The following is a 21974-nucleotide window of genomic DNA, read 5'->3' as shown; positions in this document are numbered from 1 at the left end:
CCTAGGGATTCTGTGCTTTTTTCTTTAAACCACAGGTCAGTTGCAAATTGGAGAGTTGAATGGCCCTTGTGCACATTTTTCTTTTCCTCACACAGGGTTTAAAATAAAACAAAAACAGATTTCTGGTTTTGTTCAAAAAATTCAGGAGATGTAGCAGCACTGGGTCCCCTTCTTCTGGGACATTGTATCTACCTTCTTTAGAAGGGCAGACAGTCTCTCTTTTCCCACAGTCCAGCTCCAGGCATTCGATTCTGTCACCTGTCTGGCTGCTGGAAGCAATGCTGCTTGTAGATGTCAGCAACTGGCCCTGTTCTAAGGCTCTAGCTCCAGAGGGCCCTACTCTGCCCTTCTGTCGGCTGCACTCCTCCTTATAGGTCAAGGAGCACGAGAGCCGAGAGCATGTGCCCACACTGAGCTGGCACTGACCTTCTCCAAAGCCAGACTACATTCCAAGGACTCAGGATCCCAGAACGTCCCGTCCAATTTTTCCAAGCCACCAATAGGACCTATGTGAACCCTTGCCCAGGTTGGCCCTCCCAAGGGCAGACAGGCAGTACTGCTGCTATTCCCATGGGCAGACAGAGCATCCCTTGTGTATGTGCATGGAGGGGGCAGTTAAGAGGATGGAGTTTGAAAATGCAGGACTGGAGAGTTCACGTGTATCTTAGGCCTCCCAAAGGTGTTTACCTCCCAGTCCCCAGAACCTGTTAATATGTTACCTTACATGATAAAAGGACTTTACAGACATGATGAAGTTAAGGATTTAGGATGGAAAGATTATCCTGGATTAGCTGGGTGGGCCCAATGTAATCATAAGACCTCTTATAAGAGGGGGGCAGGTGGATAAGAGTTTGTTGTAGGAAATAATGACAAGCAAGATGTTGGAATTATGAGAGAAAGGGGTCATGAGCTAAGGAATGTAGGCAGCTTCTAAAAACTAAAAAAGGTAAGGGAATGGATTATTCCTTCAAGGCCTCCAGAAGAAACGCAGCCCTGCTAAGACCTTGATTCACATTTCTGACCTTCGGAAGGGCAAGATGGTAAACTGGCCTTGTTTTAAGCCACTAGGTCTGTGGCAATTTATTACAGCAGCTACAGAAAACTAATACAGCTTGCTTGCATGGAAGGCCTCTCTTGAGAGGCCAGAAGGTGAAGGGCTGCAGGCTAAGGCTTCCATCTGTACTCTTGTCTCAGGCAGGCTCAAATATTAATTTGTAACAATACAGACTCAAAAGATATTGTTTCAGTGAAAGACTTAAACCAAAGTCTACACACGCAATCTAAGTTTTATGTGTCACATCTGTGCAGTGGCCAAAATGCCGGGTATTGTTAGAACAACAGTATTTGCGTAATCCATCCACTTATGTATTAGTCATGAAATTATTCAGGAGTGGGCCACAAAGAAGAATTTCATCAAATCATGATAAACCAGATGTAAGGAAGAATGATATTTTATTGGGGCTTGATTTCATGCATCTTTCTGACAAGCTTCAACCCAAATTTCCCTGTATCAAATTTCTCAAATATTTACTTGTGTTTTCTGTTCCCAGGAAACAGACACCATAATATGTTGTTCTACAGGTCAAATATTGAGGAAATTAAAAACAGAAAATAAAAACAGGCCATCGGCATGGGCACAATGCTAATTCACGAGGGTTAGGGAGTACTGAATTAATGTCCTGATTTGCTCAACTCAGACTCTGACAATTCCCCTCAATTCATACACTTAAAATTTTTTCCCCATCAGAAATGTGATTGCTTCAGTGGTTTAGATCTACAGAACAATGACTCTTTTCCCAACTCAAAAGAAGTGCTAGAAATGAGTGTTCAGAGGATGGGCAAAAGAAATACCTAATGAAAAAAAAAACCCATTTTCCCACAGTTTCCATTTTATCTTAGGGTATTCTCTTAAATTTTGACTTGATTGTATATATACTCACCACAAGTCACTTTGTTCACATAAAGTTCATACGAAACAAACAAACAAGGATCAAAATCACATGAAAGAATCTGCTTTTTTTCCCTCTGGTCCAATAATCTAAGCTGTTATTTTATTTGAATCATTCCAAGAGCCAGCCAAGGGCAGTGAGCTAAGCTGTCAGATGCACAGTAGCTCAGTGGCCCACACCATGTGATGAATCTTCTTCTGGAAGAAGCCAACTCACCACGGAGGCTGAGAAAGGCTTGACTTGGTCAAAGCCTTGACATCGTCTCGACAATTCTGAAAAAGTCAAGGCATACACAAAAATGGTCTTTTTTTTTTTTTTCTCTGGAGGTGAAAGTCCTGGAGAACTAAGATTTTATCCATGGGTCCGCCTCTAAAGAGAACCAATTATAAAATGGAGAAGAGAAAATAAATAGGGAAAGAGGCAAGGGGACCTTCCAGGGACAACATTCTGAGCAAAAAAGAGAAATGAAGAAGGAAAAAAGCTGTCATAAGTTACCTAAAGTACATCTGGCAGAAATTGACGTGAAAATGTAATTTCAGATGAGTGTTCTCTGAAGTCTGGAAAGAAACCAAAACCTTATAAATATCCTAGTGGAGGTTTTGGAAGAATAGTATATGAGGCTGCATGTCATGTGCTTTGAGTGCAATTTAATTCTTGGGCTTTTCCTAAATTCATCTCAGGAAGGGGTAATCAACAGCATTCTTGGTGCAGCTTGACAAAGAGTGTGCTGTCCTTTGGCTGAATCTGTTCTCTTGGATGTGTAGACCATACCTAGTCTCCTCAGAGCCTCCCAGTTCCTGTCCTCTTTTGGAAAGGAGGGAAACCATATCAGCACTCCCTCTCAGAAAGCACTATTTATTTTAAAATAGAAAAATCTGGAAAAATACAGAACAACATGGAAAATTTTCCTAATTGCCCCTCGTGCAGCTGCCTTGGCTCCTATCATACCCCGCTCCCCCACCCCCATCCCCGATTAAAATTCTGTGGTATTAGGATCATCAGCTTCTACCAGTCCAGTCCAATGCATGCTGTACCCCAACACTATGCCTCTGCCCAACACGGCTGTGACCATCTGCAGGCACTTACTTCAGCTGTGTGCCAGGGAACATGTGCCCAAACAGAGATATTTTAATCCTCTGGAATTCAGATTTTTGAAAAAAATATTTACTCTTTAAATCTGACTGACCTTTGCAGATGTGTGGGTTTGAATCAATCAGATCTGTATTATGATAAAGGCTAAGGTCTTTTCGTTATTAAGTAGGAAAGGATGCTAGGGAAAATCTAGACTCTTTTCTAACACCTTCTGATGGTATTAAATCTATCTTTTATGCCAAGGTCATATGTCAAGGAGAAACTAACCTGCTCAGAGCACGATTCCGTTAGCAGGAAGTTTCTTGGAGAGTACAATCCCTTTGGCCCTTTAAGTTGGCCCTCTGGTGTATCTAATCAGTTCTCACACCATGAATGAGTCCAAAAGTCAAAAAGGAGGAGGATATGAGGACCTCTACAAAATCTCTAACCTTTCATTTAATACTCTGCCTCTTTGAGAAACTGCATTTCCCTCCAGTGTTTTCCCTCACCATCACCTCACCCCCATTGTTTTCCCGCTACTCTGTCTTACTCCTGTTAATTGCTCTTTCTCTCCAGCCCTTTCCTCTGCTATTCATTCCTATTTTTTAAGCCAGAAAAATACCTTTTTTTCCTCATTCCAGCTCCTTTTGGGCCTTTCCCTCAAAGAGAAAAAGCTTAGTCACTTCTGTTACTTCATTCCAAAATAAAGTGGACAGTCTCCAGTGTCTTAGAATGGGATTCCCAATATTTTCACTGATAGGAATGCCTTTTTATATACTCCCAAGCTCTAAGATCACTGGGGGAAAGACACGGATGGCACTGAGACCCCTAGGGTGCTGCCCCTCACCTTCATGGAGGGGTTTCCCAAAGTGTGGAATGCATACCGCTAGCATTCCGTGAGACCATTTTAGGCAGTGCATAGTTATGGTGGATTGGGGCTGTGTATTTGTTGTAGTGTACGTTCGAAAAAATATAGCTGGCGCATCAAATCTGCAATTTCACAGCTATCACTGCTTAAGGCAAATGTAAGTTAAAATATAAAGAGAGGGTGGTTTAAAGAAAGATATTAAGTAAAAATAGTACACAGAGAATATGGATATAGTAAAAATCATGAAGATAGAACATGAATTAAAACTTGGGAAGCCATTTGACAGAAATGACTTGGAACTAGGAAGAATGGGGCATGAGGTCAGTTTCTGGCTATACTTCCTCTTTCCTTGCAAAGCCCTGAGCTTGGGGCAGAGTGGGAACACAGCTGTTACCCAGGCAGAGATTCACAATTGCACACTAGGGATCAAAATATGCAGAAATTTTCCCGAATGGATAAATCAAATTCATATCCTGCTGTAAACCAAGGATAACACTGCCATTGAATTTACAATTAGAAGCATTCTGGTCCAACTCTTTCAGTTTAGAGGCTAAAAAGCCAGAAAGATTACATGAGTTGGCCAGTATCTCCCTAAGTGAATAGCAGCAGAACTAGAACTCAAACCGCAAAGTTTGCTCATTCTAAATCTTTCTACTACGTTATTGCTGCTAGACGAGTCTTTCTGATGCCAACAAGTCTTATCTATTCCTGATTATATCTAGCTATATTTAAGAGAGTAGTGGGAGATAAAATCAGAGAGGTAACGTGAATGGTGGGAGGGAGACAGTGTCAGGACTTCAGGCCAGTGTGAGGACTTTGTGGGGTCCAGCTCAAAGACGGAGCTGATTGCTGTATCTCATCTAGGCAACAGAACGAGAGTAAGTGACATAAGCACTCAGAGAACAGTCACTGGGACAATCTGATACTATTGCTATAGAGTCCTCTTCTCAGAGCCTTCTTTCTTAACTTTTAATTTTAGAATAATTTTAGACACACAGAAAAGTTGCAAAGGTAATACAGAGAGTTTCCCAGCTTATCCTATTGCTAACACCATACACAGCCATGGTACATTTATCAAAACTAGGAAATTAACATTGGTACAATACTACTAAGTAAACTACAGGCTTTATTTGGATTTCCGCAGTTTTTCCATTATCATCTTGTTGTTGTTGTTCCAGGATGCAACCTAGGATACCACACTGCATCTGTCACCATATCTCCTTAGTCTCCTCTGATCTGTAACAGTTTCTGGACTTTTCCTTGTTTTTCGTGACTTCGACACTTTAGAATAGGTCAAGTGTTGTGTAAACTTTCTGTCAGTTTGGGTTTGTCTGGTATTTTCTCATGATTAGGTTTAAGGAATCAGAGGAAGGATACCACCAAGGTAAAGTGCCCTTCATTTCAAGGGATAGATGCTATCAACATGACTTATCAACAAAGATATTAATGTTGACCCCTTGCTTAAGGTAGTGTCTGTGAAGTTTACTACTGAAAAGTTCCTCTCTTTTTCTTTCCATACTTTATGTGTTAGAAGTATGTCACTAAGTCCAGTCTACACCCAAAGAAAATTAAGTTCCACCTCCTGGATGGAGAAGTATCAAACAATTTGTGACAAAGGTTAAAACTACCACAGTAATTAGGAAATATTTTGGGAGAGAGACTTTGAGGCTATGCAAATATCCTTTTTCTCCTAAAATTTTGCCCATTAATCTTAGGATTCACCACTGGATCTTGCCTGCAGCAATTATTGCTGCAATGTTGTAAGGATGATTTTTTTTGCCCTCGTTTCTTCTACATTTCTAGTTTGGAATTTTTCTGTAAGAAAGATTTGTTCCTTCACTCCTGTTTGTTTGTTTATTTATTTATTCCATCATTTGTTTATATCAGTATGGACACATGGATATTTATTTCATTCTTGTGGTTATAACCTATACTAATACTATCATTACTTTTTTTTTTTTTTTTTGGCCATTCCACGCAGCATGCAGGATCTTAGTTCCCCGACCAGGGATCAAACCCGTGCCCCCTGCAGTGGGAACGTGGAGTTCTATAACCACTGGACTGCCAGGGAATTCCCACTTTTTTTCTCTTAAATTATAGCTTTGGCTATAGGGAGCTTTCAGGTTGACTCCTGTAACCTTTGACATGCTCTATCCTTTAAAAAATAGCACTTTCAAACTTTCTAGCACTACAAGGTGCTCCAAATTCATCTTCTATTTTCCCTGCCTCAGCTCTACAATCAGCCATTCCTACAAAGAGCCTTGGTTTCTTTGATTGGAGAATGGTATTTAGAAACCAAGATGTGGGAGCTGGGTGTGTTCACTGTTACAGGGTATCATTGCTTCTAGGCTCTCTCAATAGACAGAGCTAGAAAATACATGTATGTACATGAACCCATCAATACACACATATCAATATTAATTTCTGTATCTATCTGCATGTGAATATAAAATATGTATATATATGTGTGTATGAGTCTATATATGTGTGTGATATATATACTTGCATCTACATATATGTATTTGTGTAAATATACATACATATCTATCTATCAGTATAAACGTAAGATTATACCGATATCCTGAGATACTACTCAGCTACTTTGAATCAACTCGCCTAATATTGACACACAGTGTCATCTTAAAGCCTCCACCTTGCATCTAAAATCCTAGTGAGAATAAATAAATAAAATCCTAGTCAGCAACTCTTATGGGTTGAATTGTGTCTCCTCAAAAAGACATGTTGAAGTCCTAACCCTCAGTACCTCAGAATGACCTGATTTGAAAATAGGGTAGTTGCACATTTTATTAGTTAAGATGAAGTCAGACTGGAGTAGGATGAATCCTTAATCCAATATGACTGGAGTCCTTATAAGAAGAGGAGAAGACAGACACACAAAAGGAAGACTGCCATGTGAAGACAGAAGTAGAGATTGCAGTTATGCTGCCAAGTACCTGGTACTTGGGGCTACCAAAAGCTGAAAGAGACAGGAAGATTCTTCCCTAGAGCCTCTGGAAGGAACATGGTCCTGCCAACAACTTGACTGCAAACTTCTAGTCTCCAGAACTATGAGAGAATAACTTTCTGTTGTTTTAAGCCACCCAGTTTTTGATACTTTGTTATGGCAGTTCTAGGAAACTAATACAGCACCTATCAAGTTGATACTGTTTTTACCCTGTATAACATGATAATACAGAAATTATCCACTTTACTCCTAAAGCTACCTCAGTTGCATCACATTTAAGACTGTCTGCATCCCACCTAGATGTCTGTCATTGGTGGCAAAGATGGTATCTTATTTTTTGTTATATCCCTACAACCTGGTGCAGTGCCAGGTACAGAGTAGGTACTCACTAAATGTTTGTTGATTTGAATACCTACAGGCCTTCTCTGTCAACCCATTAGGCTAGCCAGGAGGTCTCCTTTCCAAGATGTTTTTTTTTTGCCTTCAAGTTCTGCTAGGTGAAGTTCATTTGTCCATCCTTTCTTCTTCCCTTCCTTCCTTCCTTCACTCCTCCCTCGAACAAATATTCATTGGACACATACATGTGCATTGCATAGTTCTAAACACTAGGTGAACAAAAGAGACAAAAATCCTTGTCATCTTGAAGACTTACATTCTAATGGGGGAGAAGGATCTAGGATCTGAAATTGCAAATCATCTTATGTCTAAATGACATAAGTAGCAGGACAGGATAACAGAATGTATTTTGGGAATGGTTTCCATGGGTTATTTGGCCAGCTGTGGTCTGGTGGCCTCCTTTCCAACAACCAAAGGCCCCAGCTGAACAGCTGCACTGTTCTTATCCAATTTTTAAATTCCTCTCCTTCCCTAAGTGGAAGAGTGAAGGGGGGATATAATAAGGGGAAAAACCAAACTGTCCAGGAAGAGAGTTGAGAAGACAGAATGGGAATAATAATTCTCCTACAATGCATTTTAAAGCCAACCCTTCCTGAGCTGTGCCAGACTAATTACCTTACCTGTTGTTAATATCTTTATTGTTATTAAATCATTATGTTGACAACATAACTGCATAATAATAATGGCTACCCAGTACTGAGAGTTTGCTATGTGCCAGGAAGTGGTCTAGACACTAACCAATTTGATCCCACTCACTCCTTCTGAGACAAGTACTATTATTTTTCATTTCACAGATGAAGAGCTGGATGCTTGGAGAGGTAAAGTCATTTGCTCCAAATCCCACAGTTAGTAAATGGCAGAGTCCAGACACAGATGTCAGTATGTTGGACTCCAAAGTCCTGGCTCTTCCCCTGTTCTCAGGGAACACCCCACACACCTCCCCAAGAGAAGACATTAGCTGGCTAGGCCTGCCCAGCCTGTACAGCCTTCAAACAGGATTTCCTTCCACAAAAATGTTCTTCTCAACAATGGACCCTCTTGCTGCCCATGTCACTTTTATCACTTCACTGTGAGTGTTTTTTTCTAGCCCCACTGCCCCAGTGCTCTGTCTCCCCTGGTTACTGGCGTAACAGATATCTGGTGTGATATTTGCTGGATTTCCAGTGGTCATGGTCTCTCTCTCTTTCCCAGCACCTCTCAGCCTTTTAATTCTCTCCTCATTATTTAAGCCAGCACGGAGCAATTTTCAAGACGTCCAATTACAAGTGCATAGAAGGAACTGGGTCCATAATTAATTAGTTATTCCAGGACACAACAAAGCAAAAGCAAAGCCAAGAGTGTGGAAAGCCCTGAAAAGTGAAACTGCAGGAGGAAAATTTACACATTCCAGGACCCTTCCCCAAGAGGGACAAAGAATCGAACAATATGGTCACTCAGATTCCAAGCCTCTCCACCTATCTTGGGATTGAACAGACATTAATCATTGGATGACAATCCCAAGTGGAACATCTCCCCACCCAGGATGAACAGCTGCCTCTGTTTTAGGGGTGAACTGATTCTTTCCCCATTGTTTTCATGCAGGAAGGTTAGCCTCTCTTTTCTCCCACAATTGTTCAAGCCACTGCAGAGACAGTCTTTCCTTTAAGACGGCTCCAACCCCTGGTTTTTCTTGCTCTTCATCAGAGCGGAAGTCAAGTTACAACACCATAATTTAAGACACCAAGCTAGGACGACTTTGGAGGCAGAGAAAGAGAAGATAGTAAAAGAATGCCAGGATTCTCCAATGTATAGTTACTATTTTAATTTGGAGAAGAAAGGAGGGCTTAGGTAGAAGTGCATCCAGATCAAATTCTCCCCAGAGACAAACTTGTTCTCCAATACGCATGATAAAGGGTAAATGACAGGGGAGTGCTAGCACTGTTATTAGTGAAACTATTAAATTTTCATTAGGAGGAAATAGGGATTATGTTCGTTTTTAGTTATTATGGACTCTATCAGCGCCTGAAAGATCAGAGCCAACAAAACAAGAAGTCTGAAGAGTATTACAGCAAGTTCCCACATCTTACAGGGTGCTATCGCTACCGTCACATACTTACCAGCAGTGAAAATTAGGAGCCTTATATAGAACATTAGAGTTGTAGGAATCTTTTACTACTTTTTCTTACCTGCAGCCTAATTTCTTTTTGGTTCTACACTGGGCTAATGCCAGCTTTCAGGGCTGATCTCTGTACTTAAGGGAATATACCTAAACCTACACCCACCAAGCCACAGTCTAAGCACTTTGCTAATACCATGACAATGGATACAAGCAATGTTAGTTGGAAAGGAAAATAAAAATACCTGCCGGGACATTTATAAGACATACTACTTGCTTTTGCTGTTCCTGCTCAAAAGAGTAAATACTATGATGCATGTTGCTAAGCAATGTTGCATTTTCAGTTCTCAATAACTCCATTAGTAACAAAGGATGCCTTACTTCTGTGACAATCAGCCTCAGCAACCATGGCTTCCAACGCAAGGCAAAAGTGATTACTGCAAATATTTATCCTTCTGATTCAAAGATAACACTTTTTAGGGATCCTGTGTGAGAGTGACTGACTCTGCAGGACAGTCCCAGATCTTATATTGATGACAACCCTTTGGTTTACAGATGCTGGAAAGTTTCTCAGAGTAAACTGTCAACTAATAGCTTCTCACCCTTTTCCCCCAGTTACCCAGCATTCCCTGGTTACCCAGGATTCCTTGGTTACCCAGCATTCTCTAGTTACCCATCATTCATAGTCATCTAATATTCCCCAGTTACTCAGCATTTCTCAGCTATGAAGTATTAGGCAGAGACAGTCTGCAAGAAAATAACGTCTTCAGCAGGATTCTACCAATGGAATCTCTACTTATAGGAGCAATGCAGCAAAAGACACTACTCTATGAAAGTTAAAACACAGAATCTGGAGCCAGACTCCCTGAGGTGAATCTCAACTACACAGTTTCTTATTGAAGTGACTTTGGCAAATTAATGTCTCCATGCCTCTGTTTTCTCACCTGCTATTGCAATGATTAGATAAGCTGATGTGTGTAAAGTGCTTAGAATGGTGCCTCCTTCTGGAACATTCTAGGTCTGAGGCAGAGCTATAAAAGTGTTTGTGAGTCTTCAAACACCTCCCCAATCAAAACAAGTAAATTCCACAATTTGTGAAGGAGGGAAAAGCTGACTCCAGAATGCACCTTACGATCTGTATTTACTGCTTTTATGTTTCAGAGGAAGAAGCTAGAAATTGCCAAAATTTGAATTCCTATAACATCAGACTGTGACTAATTATGGTTCTGGTCATATGCCATATGTTTCCCAGAAATAACAAATGTTCCATGGAAAAGTAAGTGGCCAATAATGGTTAGAAAAACATATAGTAAATGTTCTTGTTTTTCTTGGCTGTCAATTTTAATATAATGAAATAGTCAAAGAAAAACATGAACATTTAACAGCAACTACTTCTTACCACTTCAGAAAGACACTCTTGAACTACTAAAAGTTAGAAATCTATGTTCAGATAGCATTGTCAAGTATTCTGAATCTCTTACATTTTAAATTTTGAAAAATGTTCCTCAAATTCCAGGTGTTTTCCCCAGTAGAATTTACAGTGGTAGATGTTAAACTAACTCCATGTGATTCTCATTTTCAAAAATACAATTTTGGACTGCTTAAGAGTTTCAATGTATCCCCCCTTGAGCTGCATAAAAGAAAGCCATTTTGGTTTCAAATATAGTTTTGTTTCTGTGGGGTTTTTTTCTATGAGGAATATATTTCTCTTAGACAATTTCTCAATATTGCTATTTAACAGGCAAAGTGTTTTAGATTTCTTTTAAGCTCCATTTAGTTCACTTAAATGAAGTTGAATACAGTGAGTTTCTGCAACTATTTAGGGAAAGAAAATTAAATTTTTGATTAAGTGAGCTTCATTTATAAAGCCTATACCAGCACTAGCAGGCTGGGTGTTTCATTTCAGTAGATTTTTTTACTAAAGAACATGTGTTTTTAAAATAAAAGTTTGATATTCTCATTCATACAGGTTAGGCATGATAATCCTGTAGGTACTAAAAAGTGATCACGATCTGATCCAAGCTACTCTGGTGCTTTTAGGTGCTGTTATCTGTAATATGATACTTCTACGTGGAATAAGTGTGCTTACTATGTGACAGGCAATGCCAGGTGCTAGAATTATAATGATGAAAAAGCAGACCTGGGCCCTGTCTTCGTAGAGCTTATAGTCTCGGGCAGAGCTACCTAAAGTGTGGTCTGTGGACCAGCAGCACCTCATGAACTATTCTTATCAGCAACAGCACAAGTACAGAGATCGCAAGTAATTGTTCAGACAGTTTTACAGCATTGGACACAGCTGCACTACTCAAATGTGTGATCAAGTGGACTTGGCTCATTGAATGGGGTTTAGACCAGATCAGAAATGCGTATTTCACAGGGCGAGATCTAAGTACTGGTCATAGACAGGAAGATACATATTGTCCTGTAATAAACTGGAAATTTTAAAAAAATCTAGTCCTTCTCATAGGTAGTTTGAGGAACACTAGTGTAGTGCTTTCCAAACATTATAGGAGAGAGAGAGAGATTAATTCCAACTGAGAAAATTTGGGAAAATTTCATGGAAGAAATGGTTCTTAAGCATGGATTGGAATCTAAGGGGTAGAGATCGTAGCATGAGAGCACTATAAAGGCAGAAAAATGCAAGGATGCCCTGGGCAACCTAGTTCATTGCAGCTGGAGTGTGATATGGAGACAGGGGCAAATGGAGGTAAAGGAGATACCTCTGAAGAGATCGACTGCAGCCCAGTTAGTAGAGGGCTTTAAGTGCCATGAAAAAGAATTAGAACTTTATTTTTGAGACAACTGGAAATTCTTAAATATTCCTGAACATAATAGTGACATGAAAGAAGGCTCTATTTAACAAAATAACATTGGTCTCATTTGAGCAATATAAAACACTTTGAGTCAAGAGGCCTTTAGGTGAAGTAAATAATAACAGTAAAAGGAATTTAAAATCTCTCTCTTAATGGTATCATATATTAGTCATACGTCTAAGTGAATTTATGTAATCTTAAGTCTTCCCAAGCACCACAGCATAGTAAAATACCACTTTAGAAGATTTAATCATGTACGATTAAAGTGATTTTGAAATGCCATTTCTTAGCTTAACAGTGACAGAGAGAACACACATTCTTCCCGTTTTCAGAAACTTTGAGTAAACCACTGATATTAAGGGAACATTAAACCAATATACTATTGTAATAACTTACACTAAAATGTCAAGTACCATCATCAAAGGATACAAGGGTAGCACTTTTTTCTCTCTGCTGTTTTCGGCTTCCTATAAAACTAGAAATGAACTTGCTGAATGTGCCTCATTCAAGTTTTTATATGTCACCAAAAGGCTATTAATTCTTGCAGCTGACTGAGTAGGAGTCTTTTGTGGCATTAAGATTCCCATAAATGTATCTTTAAAAAAATAGTTGAGCCACTAAGTAAGTTTTAAACTTTGAGGATAAAATTTTGTCAGGCTTTAACAAATAAAACAAGGCCCTTAAAGTGTAAACCGCCCCCCCCGCCTCCCTCCCTGCCTCCCCCCAAAAAACATATTACCGTGTCAGGATTTCACACATTTGGCTGAATAAAAATCTAATTCTGGTTTCATAACATTATTTTTAATTGTGACGTAAGAACTATAGAATTAGAAAGATACCATCTTGTTAAGCTATGCGTTTAGTGTTGGACACGTCTGCAACACAACAACAACACAAAAGCTAATGCAGCATGGTGAGTCCGTGATTATGACAGACTAAAGAAATGGCTCTCAACTGAGAATGATTTGGCCCCTTCCAGAAGACATCTGGCAACGTCTAGAGATGGCTGTCAGAACTGGGGGGATACTACTGGTACCAGGTTGCCACTAAACATCCTACACTGCATAGGACAGCCCTTCACAACAAAATTATCTGGTCCAAAATGTTAACAGTGCTGCAGTTAAGAAATCCTGCACTAAAGGATCACACTAGCAACATTTCTATTATTCCTCTTGGATTATATAGAAATAATCACTTTGATTTATGCAATCTAGAAATCAGAAGGAAGTTCCTGAAGATTAAAACATAATTATTATTCCTCCCTTTGATACAATGAACTACTCTCTGATTTTTGCAAACAAGACCTGAAGGTGACCCTCACAGGTGCTCTGGTTTATTAATTCCATCTATGGTAATAATTTATATGCAGATACAAAACACTGTCACCAGGAAATCTTCAAGCAGAAAAGACAGGCATGACTGAAAACTCAAACAAGGTTCCAGATAAGTACTATTTTCTGACTGTAAGTCACTGATGATTTTAAGATGTGCAATCAATTAAATAAGAGCTTTGGGGAATGTGACAAAGAAACATCTCTCCTTAAATGTGTACATTGATTGTAAAATGTGAACCTTTTATAGAGATGGTAAATGTGCAAAATCTATAAAGTATTTTAAGTATATAATAAGATGTTTTAAGCTCTTTTTATAAAAAGAAATAGCAAGACTCTGGAATACTCTCCCTCTGAGATCCTTTTCCATCAGTGTTAGCCTCAGTTATTTTCATTTTTTCCATCGCTCCCCTCCTCCTGCCCCCACCACTCCAGGAAGAGCTGGTAAGGTGCTGGTGAGCAGCGGCCTCACTAGCTCTTCAGAAACAAGAACAAATGCAAATCTCTTAGCTTCCCTCTCTTATCTTATTCTCTTGGAATTTCTCCAAAGTCTTTGACTGCGAATTGAGTACTGTGAAGAACACCTGTGCTGAGCATGGTCCTAGATCTGCTAAAGGATATAACTCTATTTAACCAAACAGAGGAATAACCATACATAAATGCAATATGATATACATTTGAAATTATTTTTAAAATTCCATCGAAAGACCACTTAACACCATTTATTCATAAACAAAAATTTACTATAAAACCTATATATTTGCTGCTTGTTCCACTAGAATTTAAGATCCATGTGAACAGGGATTTTTGTCTTGGGTTTACTGGCTGAATGGCTGAATGAATGAATGAATACCGTATCTCCCAAACAGCAGAGTCATTATACAATTGCAAACTCCTTTTATTTTCACAATAATGACAGGAGACGACAGGACTAACTCCATGTTATTAACTACTCATGTTCATTCGTTCATTCATTCATTCTCTACTAAGTCTTTCACGATCTGCCCCTGCCACCTCTCTAGCTTTTCCTGCCCCACCCCGTTCTCCAGTGACACTGGCCTTGGTTCAGTTCCCAGTAAGCTCCAAGCTCCCTTCTACCTCAGGGCCTCTGCCCAGAACATTCTCCTCCCCATTCCCAACCTCTTCAGATTTCTTCAGGGAAGTCTTCCCTGATCACCACTTAGACTAGATGTAGGTAGTGCCTGTATTTTATAGGCTTGGTTTCCCATTTTTCTTTGGTTTTTTTCCCCCCCAATCATAGTATTGATCACATTTGTAAAATCTATTTGTGGAATTATTTGATTAACATCTTCCCTACACCCCACACTCAACTGTAGACAGAAACCATCCCTGCCTTGTTCCCCATTAAAATCCCCATCATTTAACACAGTGCCTGTCATACAGCAAGCACTCAATAAGTATTTATTGAATGAGTAAATGAATTAGGTTTCTAGGAACATGGTCTTTTATTAAATATATGAGTCCATGTTATACTATATCATTCTCCACTAGGGCTCAAGTTAGTAGATGCTTAATCAATACTTTTTGGTTAATTGGAATCATCAGTTATCTACTACAAACTGCGTTCTCCTAAGTCTACATGACACTAAAAGAACTTGTTGCAAAATTGCTGAGAAGTCAACTATTCTCTTTTTCTTCTTTTTTCTACAAACTAATAAAAGAGCAGGGTTTTTTCCCATTGAATTTATTAGCTGTTTTGGCGTTGAGAACGAGACTGAGTGAAAAATCGTTGTCAGGGAATCAATTATTTGAATGATCAGTATTTGTCTCTACTTGCAAACATCTGGAAGGATACTTTAATTATCCTTTAGATATTTGGTGTCTTGCGTTCTCAGCCTCTGAGATAATCTCTCCCAATTACTACTCCTGAACGAAAGGTATGCTATTGACAAAGTAGGTTTTTTTGATAGAGGAGGATTTCTGAGACATTGAAATTAAAGAGTAGTAAGCTCCTAGGCTAAGAGGATTAAAATAGCATTTTTTTAAGAGAACAAGGAAAGAGGTCTTTAGTGCAGAAAACCGTAGAAAAAATATAATTCCATGTAATATCATGTAACTGAGAAGCTAGTCACATAGGAAGCGTTGGGGAAGAGTATGGATTTCTTGGGGATCCAGACAAAATAATTCTAGCCTAAGGGAGCTAAAGAGAGATACCCAGACAACAGGAAATCAGAAATGACTGTAAACCTAGAGTCTATTCATATACTTTACTTTAAAATAGCTTCTTTACATATATCTTTCCTATCTATCGTCAGGAACTCTGTCACTAGGTAATTTTTACAAGAGTGTCTGGAATTCTTGAACAAAATTCCAGAAAGCCCAGGAAACTGGGGCAATGTTTGCTAACTTAGGCCATTCCTTTGGAAAGCCCCAGTTAGACAGTTTAGCCTCTGTTTAAGGGGTCGTCCTCGTCTCTGCCTTGCCCATTCCTCTCTCGAGGCAACAGTAGTTGAGCAGGAAGTGGCTCCTTCACTGCCTCAAGAGCTGTTTGGTCAATTTCTTATTCAAATCGTCCTCCTTTGGGTCTGGCAGATGCCTCAAATTTGCAGCACAAACTCCTGTAGCCTCCCCTTGCTCTGCATAAAGCAGAGATGAAGTACAGTATATTTGGGACTCACTCAAGAAGGGAATCTGCAGTGAGGAATCACCTGTCCCTGAGATCACAGACACAGAAGAGAAATTTGGATGCTTGAGGAGGGGCAGAAACAACCAGCCAACAGCAGATATACTGATTCTCTACACCTTCACGTCAAGGGGAAGGGTTCTTATGTTGGATCATAGTCATGCTTTACTGTCTTTGGGGACAAGAATGCACATTTTTCTATTATCCTTTAGTTCGATATCAGAAAGATCCAAGGAACTAATGCAATGGCTACTATCATGTTTAGGGTTGAGATCCATAAGTACTTCAAAATATCTCAAGCTGCCTGATCACTGCCAACTTAAATGCACAATTCTTTCTTGGGCTCCAGGAGAAATGCATTGGGGTTGAGGCTTAGTTATCAATGTCATGAGGAAAAAAAAAAAAGATTTTGGTTAGCTTGACTTCAAATATTTTATTACTCTCCTATAGATCTCATTTAAAGAACTGGCCTATCCAATTTGGAATAAAGGCTTTTCACTTTCACTTTCACATTACATCCAGATGAGCCATGTTGCTCACCTAATAATTAAACCATAGAGACTTAATGGGGATGAAGGAAATGGGACGAAAAAGAGCTAAGTACATTTAAGTTTCATTTTATATTGACTTATCTCCCTTCCCTGCAATATCAGCAAAATACAAACTAAAGCTTTGTTCTGGCCCACATTTACTTTAATATTTTTGCCACTTTTTCCTCATATAAAACTATTTGGCCAAGTAAATATTCATGCCTTATTTACAAACAGTCACAAAAAGTATTACCAGGGCTTAAGCGATATTATCTTGCCTACAAATCTTGGCTGGCTCTCATCTGGGGCCATTAGCATATTTTGAAAAATTTCCAAGAAATTCATAAATCAGCAGATTTCCCTTCCTGAAAAGCCAATTTCCTAAACATTCAATGAGATGGCTTTTGAGACCCACAGCAACAAAGTAGGAAAGTAATAATGTTCCTATCTTAACAGTAAATTCACTACTGTGGGTGCTGCTGCCCTCATTAGAATTTCAAAAGAATCTTTTCTGAATTAGAAAACATTCCATCTACTTGCTGCACAATATCCTCTTCAATTTTCCATACCAAATGAGTAGATTTGGAAAGTAAGGAGGGGCACATAGTTATTGCCTTTTTTTCCAGGAGGCAAGTCAGGTTTTTACTTCTTTATAACTTCTCCTACATTTTTTAAAGTAAATTTCCTTAGCCTTCTATTTAATCAGAGGCACCACAAAAGAGAAAAGAATTTTTACAAAAGTAGAATGGCGGCATAGTTTTCTTTTTGGTAACATACAAATTCATCTACAGTTAAAAATGGAAATGTATACTTCACAACAAAGTTTTCATGGCAGATATAAATTACCATTTTCTATTTAACGAATACCAAAAACATATAAACACACAACAACTTAACTAGGATGCAATATCTTTGCATTCTGAATCATAATTTACACAATTTAAAACCCAGGCATTTGAGAGGTTAAAAAAGTAACTCACGATACGCAGTCACGCAGCGCCTCGGATCTCAGAGCCTTCTGCAGTTATCACGACAGATTTTATCACCCGCAGTTCTCTGGCCCTGCGACTGAAATCACTCATAATTAATGAATAACTTACTTGAATACTTGACAGCTCAGTAAGCGGTTTATGTAAGGCCGTTACTTTTATTTCTTCTGTAGTTGCCTTTGCAAACAGGAAACAGGAAACACACCTACAAGAACACTGACATATCTCAGCCTAATTGGTCTTTGCCTCAAAGTACTCAGGGGTAAATCTTGTACCGCAGGGGTGATAAATACAGTCCCTAAAAGAGCAAGACTCAGGTCCTGGCATGTCAAAGTTTAAAATCCTTTAGACAGATGCCATGCAGGAAATGTATTACAAGCTTTCTTAGTAATATTCAGGCCTTATGGCCTTAATCCTGGAAGGACTATAAATTTCAGAATATATATTTATATATATATATTATACTTATAAATATGTATATACATATGTGTGTATATATAAACATATAATACGCTAAGTAATATGTTATATAAAATATATACATTATTTAAAATAATAAACATTAAAATAATATATATAATTTTTTCCTGGAATAGATGTGGAAACTATCATTCAGGAATCTTTTGGCTACAAATAACAGAAAACCCAACTCAAACTCACTTAAATAAATAACAAGACATGGAAATATTTTGGTTCATTGAGCTGGGGAAGAAAAACCTGGATGTAGGGTTGGTTTCTGGAAAACAGGGGTTCTCTATGTATATCATTTGACTCTCTGCAATTCTCTTAGCATGGCATTCTCTGTAGATTGACTTCATCTTGTGGCTGCCTTTCCTCATGGTGCAAAAATATAGCTTCAGCAGTTTAAGACCACACATCCATCTCCCAAGAGTGTAGTGTTAGCATGCTGCCAGTCTCAAGCTCTGAAGTCATTCTGACTGCCCATCACTGAATGTCACGATACTTTGCTGAATGACTTTAATCTAGCCTTATCCTTAGAGGAGAGGGTAAGGAAGGACACTCCAAAGAAAAATCACATGGAAAGGCATTCAGATTACTAAGAGGAAGAGAAAAGAAGGAAAGGAGTATTGGAGGAAATCAACAAATGTCCACTACAACAATGTTCGGCAATAATCTGAATCTGAAGACTGGTGTTTGAGGATGTGTATCTGTGAAAACACTGGATCTTGGTCTATCCAAAGATGTCTGAAAGAGAATGAGCTGAGGTTTAAGAGATATTGATTACCCAAGTCTTTGCATTTAGTAAGACTTTCTATTAACAGTAGGTTTGCTCTCTGAGAAAACAGTTCAGAATGTTTCCACTTAGTTTATGAAACACATTTTATAATGTATGAAATGCTCTTGCATGTGATCTTCCATTTTGTTATCCAAACAACCCTGCTAGGGGGATAGGCAATCCTGGCAGGAGCTTAGAGAGCGGGGCAGACACTGCTGGTTAACTATCCAACACCCAGTCTACCCTCTGTCCTAACTGAACCTTGATTTTGCTCAGGGCAGCAATTTGCCCTGTTTAAACTACAGCTAAGGATGGGCAGGCGGAACAGTTTGGGCCTTGGAGATGTAAGCTGGAGGTGCTAGGTAGAGCTCCTGGAAAAGCTCTTTTAAAGGGCTCTGGCATGTGCTTTTTGCTCTTTGCCCTTCCTGTTCCTATGCCTGAAACTGAGCAGAGACTTGCCAACAGAAAGCGCTGCTGGAAGCAGTGCCAGGACAGGAAAAGGTGAACTGTAATTGACCAACTGCTGGAGTCTCCCTGGGGACAACTCTGAGAGTTAAACACTCCAGGGGGACACAGTCACTGTGGGGGGTCCTTACAATACTGTGAGATTTACTTCCCGGAGCTCTACCAGATGTCCACAGTAAATACCAGAGAAAAATCCCCTCAGGCTTCTGGAAGGGGGAGGGGAAAATGAACATTTTTTGATATGCCATAACACTCTGTTCTTGCCCTCAGGGGAAACTAGTTAACCAGAGCCTAACCTGCTAGAATATCCTCAGAGCCTAACTGACCTGGGGAAGGGAAATACTCAGCTCTAGACTCCTCTAGGCTTCCACTGTGGGAGAAGGGAACTGCTCAACTGCAGCCCACTCTAGCCATCCTGTCCCACCTAAGCGAGGAGAAAAAAACTGAGAAATACTTGTGAACTTGGCAGTCCAAAGGCACAGGCTCACCAAAAGACTGAGACCTAATTGTAGGATGCATAGAACGCTTCTTTTCCCTGAAAACTCGCTACCACATTCCTAAAGATCTATTTACAGCAGTTCCTTTTACCCAGTACATCATGTCTGGCTATCAAGAAAAATATTATAAGGCATACCAAAAGAAAAGAAAAGGCCACACAATTTTTAGAGACAGAGCATCAGAACCAGCATGGCAGGGAAGTTGGAACTGAAAGATAACAGAGCTCTCACAAAGGTTGGAATAATTTACTGAGCCAAAAGTCAAGGAGGAGCCATACCTAAAGATCAATTCCAGAGGGATTAAGGACTCAGCTGAAAAAGCAAAATGTTAAAACTTGTAGAAGAAAATATAGGATAACATCTTTCTGACCTCCAAATGGGAAGAGTTCTTAAGGCTAAGTCCAAAAGTGCTAATCACAAAAGGAAAGATTGATAAATTTGCCTACTCTACTATTAAGTTCTTCTGTTTTTCGCAAGGTACAATAAAGAAAGAAGACATGCCAATATCTGAGACAAGTTTGCAACCTGTGAAATCAGCAAAAGACCGGTATTCAGATTATATAAAGAAATGTTACAAATCAGTAAGAAAAATACAACACGATAAAAAAATGAGCAACAGATCTGACACCTCCCAGAGAAGAAAAATATGAATGGTGAACAGTTTTCTTTCTTCCTTTCTGATCTGCCTTTAATTTTCTCTTCTTACTTTATTGCATTGTGTAGAACTTCCAGTTCTATGTTGAATAGGAATTGTGAAAGAGGGCATCCTTTGCCTGCTCCTGATCTTATGAGGAAAGGATTTAGTTTTTCACTGTTAAGTATGCCACAACTACTGAGACCACCTGCCACAACTACCGAAGCCTGTGCACCCAGAGCCCATGCTCTGCAACAAGAGAAGCCACCGCAATGAGAAGCCCTCACACCACAATGAAGAGTCGATCCCGCTCGCCACAACTAGAGAAAAGCCCGCACGCAGCAATGAAGACCCAACACAGCCAAAAATAAATAAATAAAATAAATAAATTTATTAAAAAAAGAAAACTAAGTTCTTTGATAATCTAAATCAGGGGTCTGCTACAGGCTAGATAATAAACATTTTCAGCTTTGCAGACCATACAGTCTCTGCTGCAACTACTCAGTTCTGCTGTTGTGTCACCAAGGCAGCCTAGATGACACAAAAACAAATGAGCAGGCCTATGTGCCAATAAAACTTTACCTACAAAAACAGGCAGTCAGTGTGCAAGTCATTGTTTGCCAACCCCCAACCTAAATCAAGCTTCTGGTGAACAACTGGCTTCATATTTTCTTTCCAAACTCTTATCTTTCATTGTGGTCACTTGATTAGAAAGGATACCAGAATTTCATTTGATATGGTCTTTTCTTTTTTCACAAGGTTATAATTAAACCAAATTCAGGACCCCAAGTGGATGAGGGGAAATCAGGAGTGGGTACTGAAAGCTCTCCCTGGGACTTACCCCCCCAGCCCTGTGGACACCACCCCAGGGTGGGGGCAGGGCAAGGCCAATGGAGTGAGGAGCTCACTCTCTTTGGGCACAAATTTTAACGGGGGGCACCAAAAAACTCAGTAATCAAAGTAAATATATTAATGCAATACTTTAGAAAGTCAACATTGTTTTGAATTGACGTTTTGTTCATAATAGGTATTTTTGCATTTTGATTTTTTAAAAAAAATATTGCATTAAACGTTATTTTATGGAGTTTTATGGTGCCTTCTTTAATTTTGCGACAAAGCAAGTGCCCTAGTCACCTCCCTCCCCATTCCTCAGAACCAGCCCCATGTCACCCTATGGGTGCGTTATCAGCACCCACTGCCTTTCAGAGGATGATGTACACCTTTTTAATGTTACCTTTGGACTAGATCATTCCTCTGGGCTGCTTGGATACCATTTCGGTTACCGGACCTGCCTCATGCACAGACAGATTTGAAGCGTGTGGAAACTCTTGTACCTGAATGTCTAGAGTCACTTCTTGAGGGACATGTTAAGGTGAAAAGGAAACTAACATTTTATAAAATACACACTAAGTCCCAAGTGACACTAGGGTAAGGGACTTTCTAACCATCATTGCTCATGACAAGCCAATGAGATTTTGTATACATTCTTT

General features: G+C 39.4%; 1 protein-coding gene across 6 annotated transcripts in view; it reads right to left on the bottom strand.

Annotated features, from left to right (window-relative positions):
• Positions 1-21974, bottom strand: part of NCALD (neurocalcin delta) — a 432221-nt gene that overhangs the window by 155019 nt on the left and 255228 nt on the right. For 3 of the 6 annotated variants that reach the window (XM_067711601.1, XM_067711599.1, XM_067711600.1), the window contains exon 4: positions 17643-17730. The exons of the other annotated variants lie outside the window; for them this stretch is intronic. The gene's annotated coding sequence lies outside the window, so the exon portion shown is untranslated. The remainder of the gene's footprint in view (positions 1-17642; positions 17731-21974) is intronic. 6 annotated transcript variants of the gene reach the window in all.

Source organism: Pseudorca crassidens, chromosome 17 (assembly GCF_039906515.1).
Source record: "Pseudorca crassidens isolate mPseCra1 chromosome 17, mPseCra1.hap1, whole genome shotgun sequence".
In the NCBI taxonomy this organism is placed as follows: Eukaryota; Metazoa; Chordata; class Mammalia; order Artiodactyla; family Delphinidae; genus Pseudorca; species Pseudorca crassidens.
The sequence above is the reverse complement of the archived record's forward strand: the minus strand, read 5'-3'. Positions and strand labels throughout refer to the sequence as shown.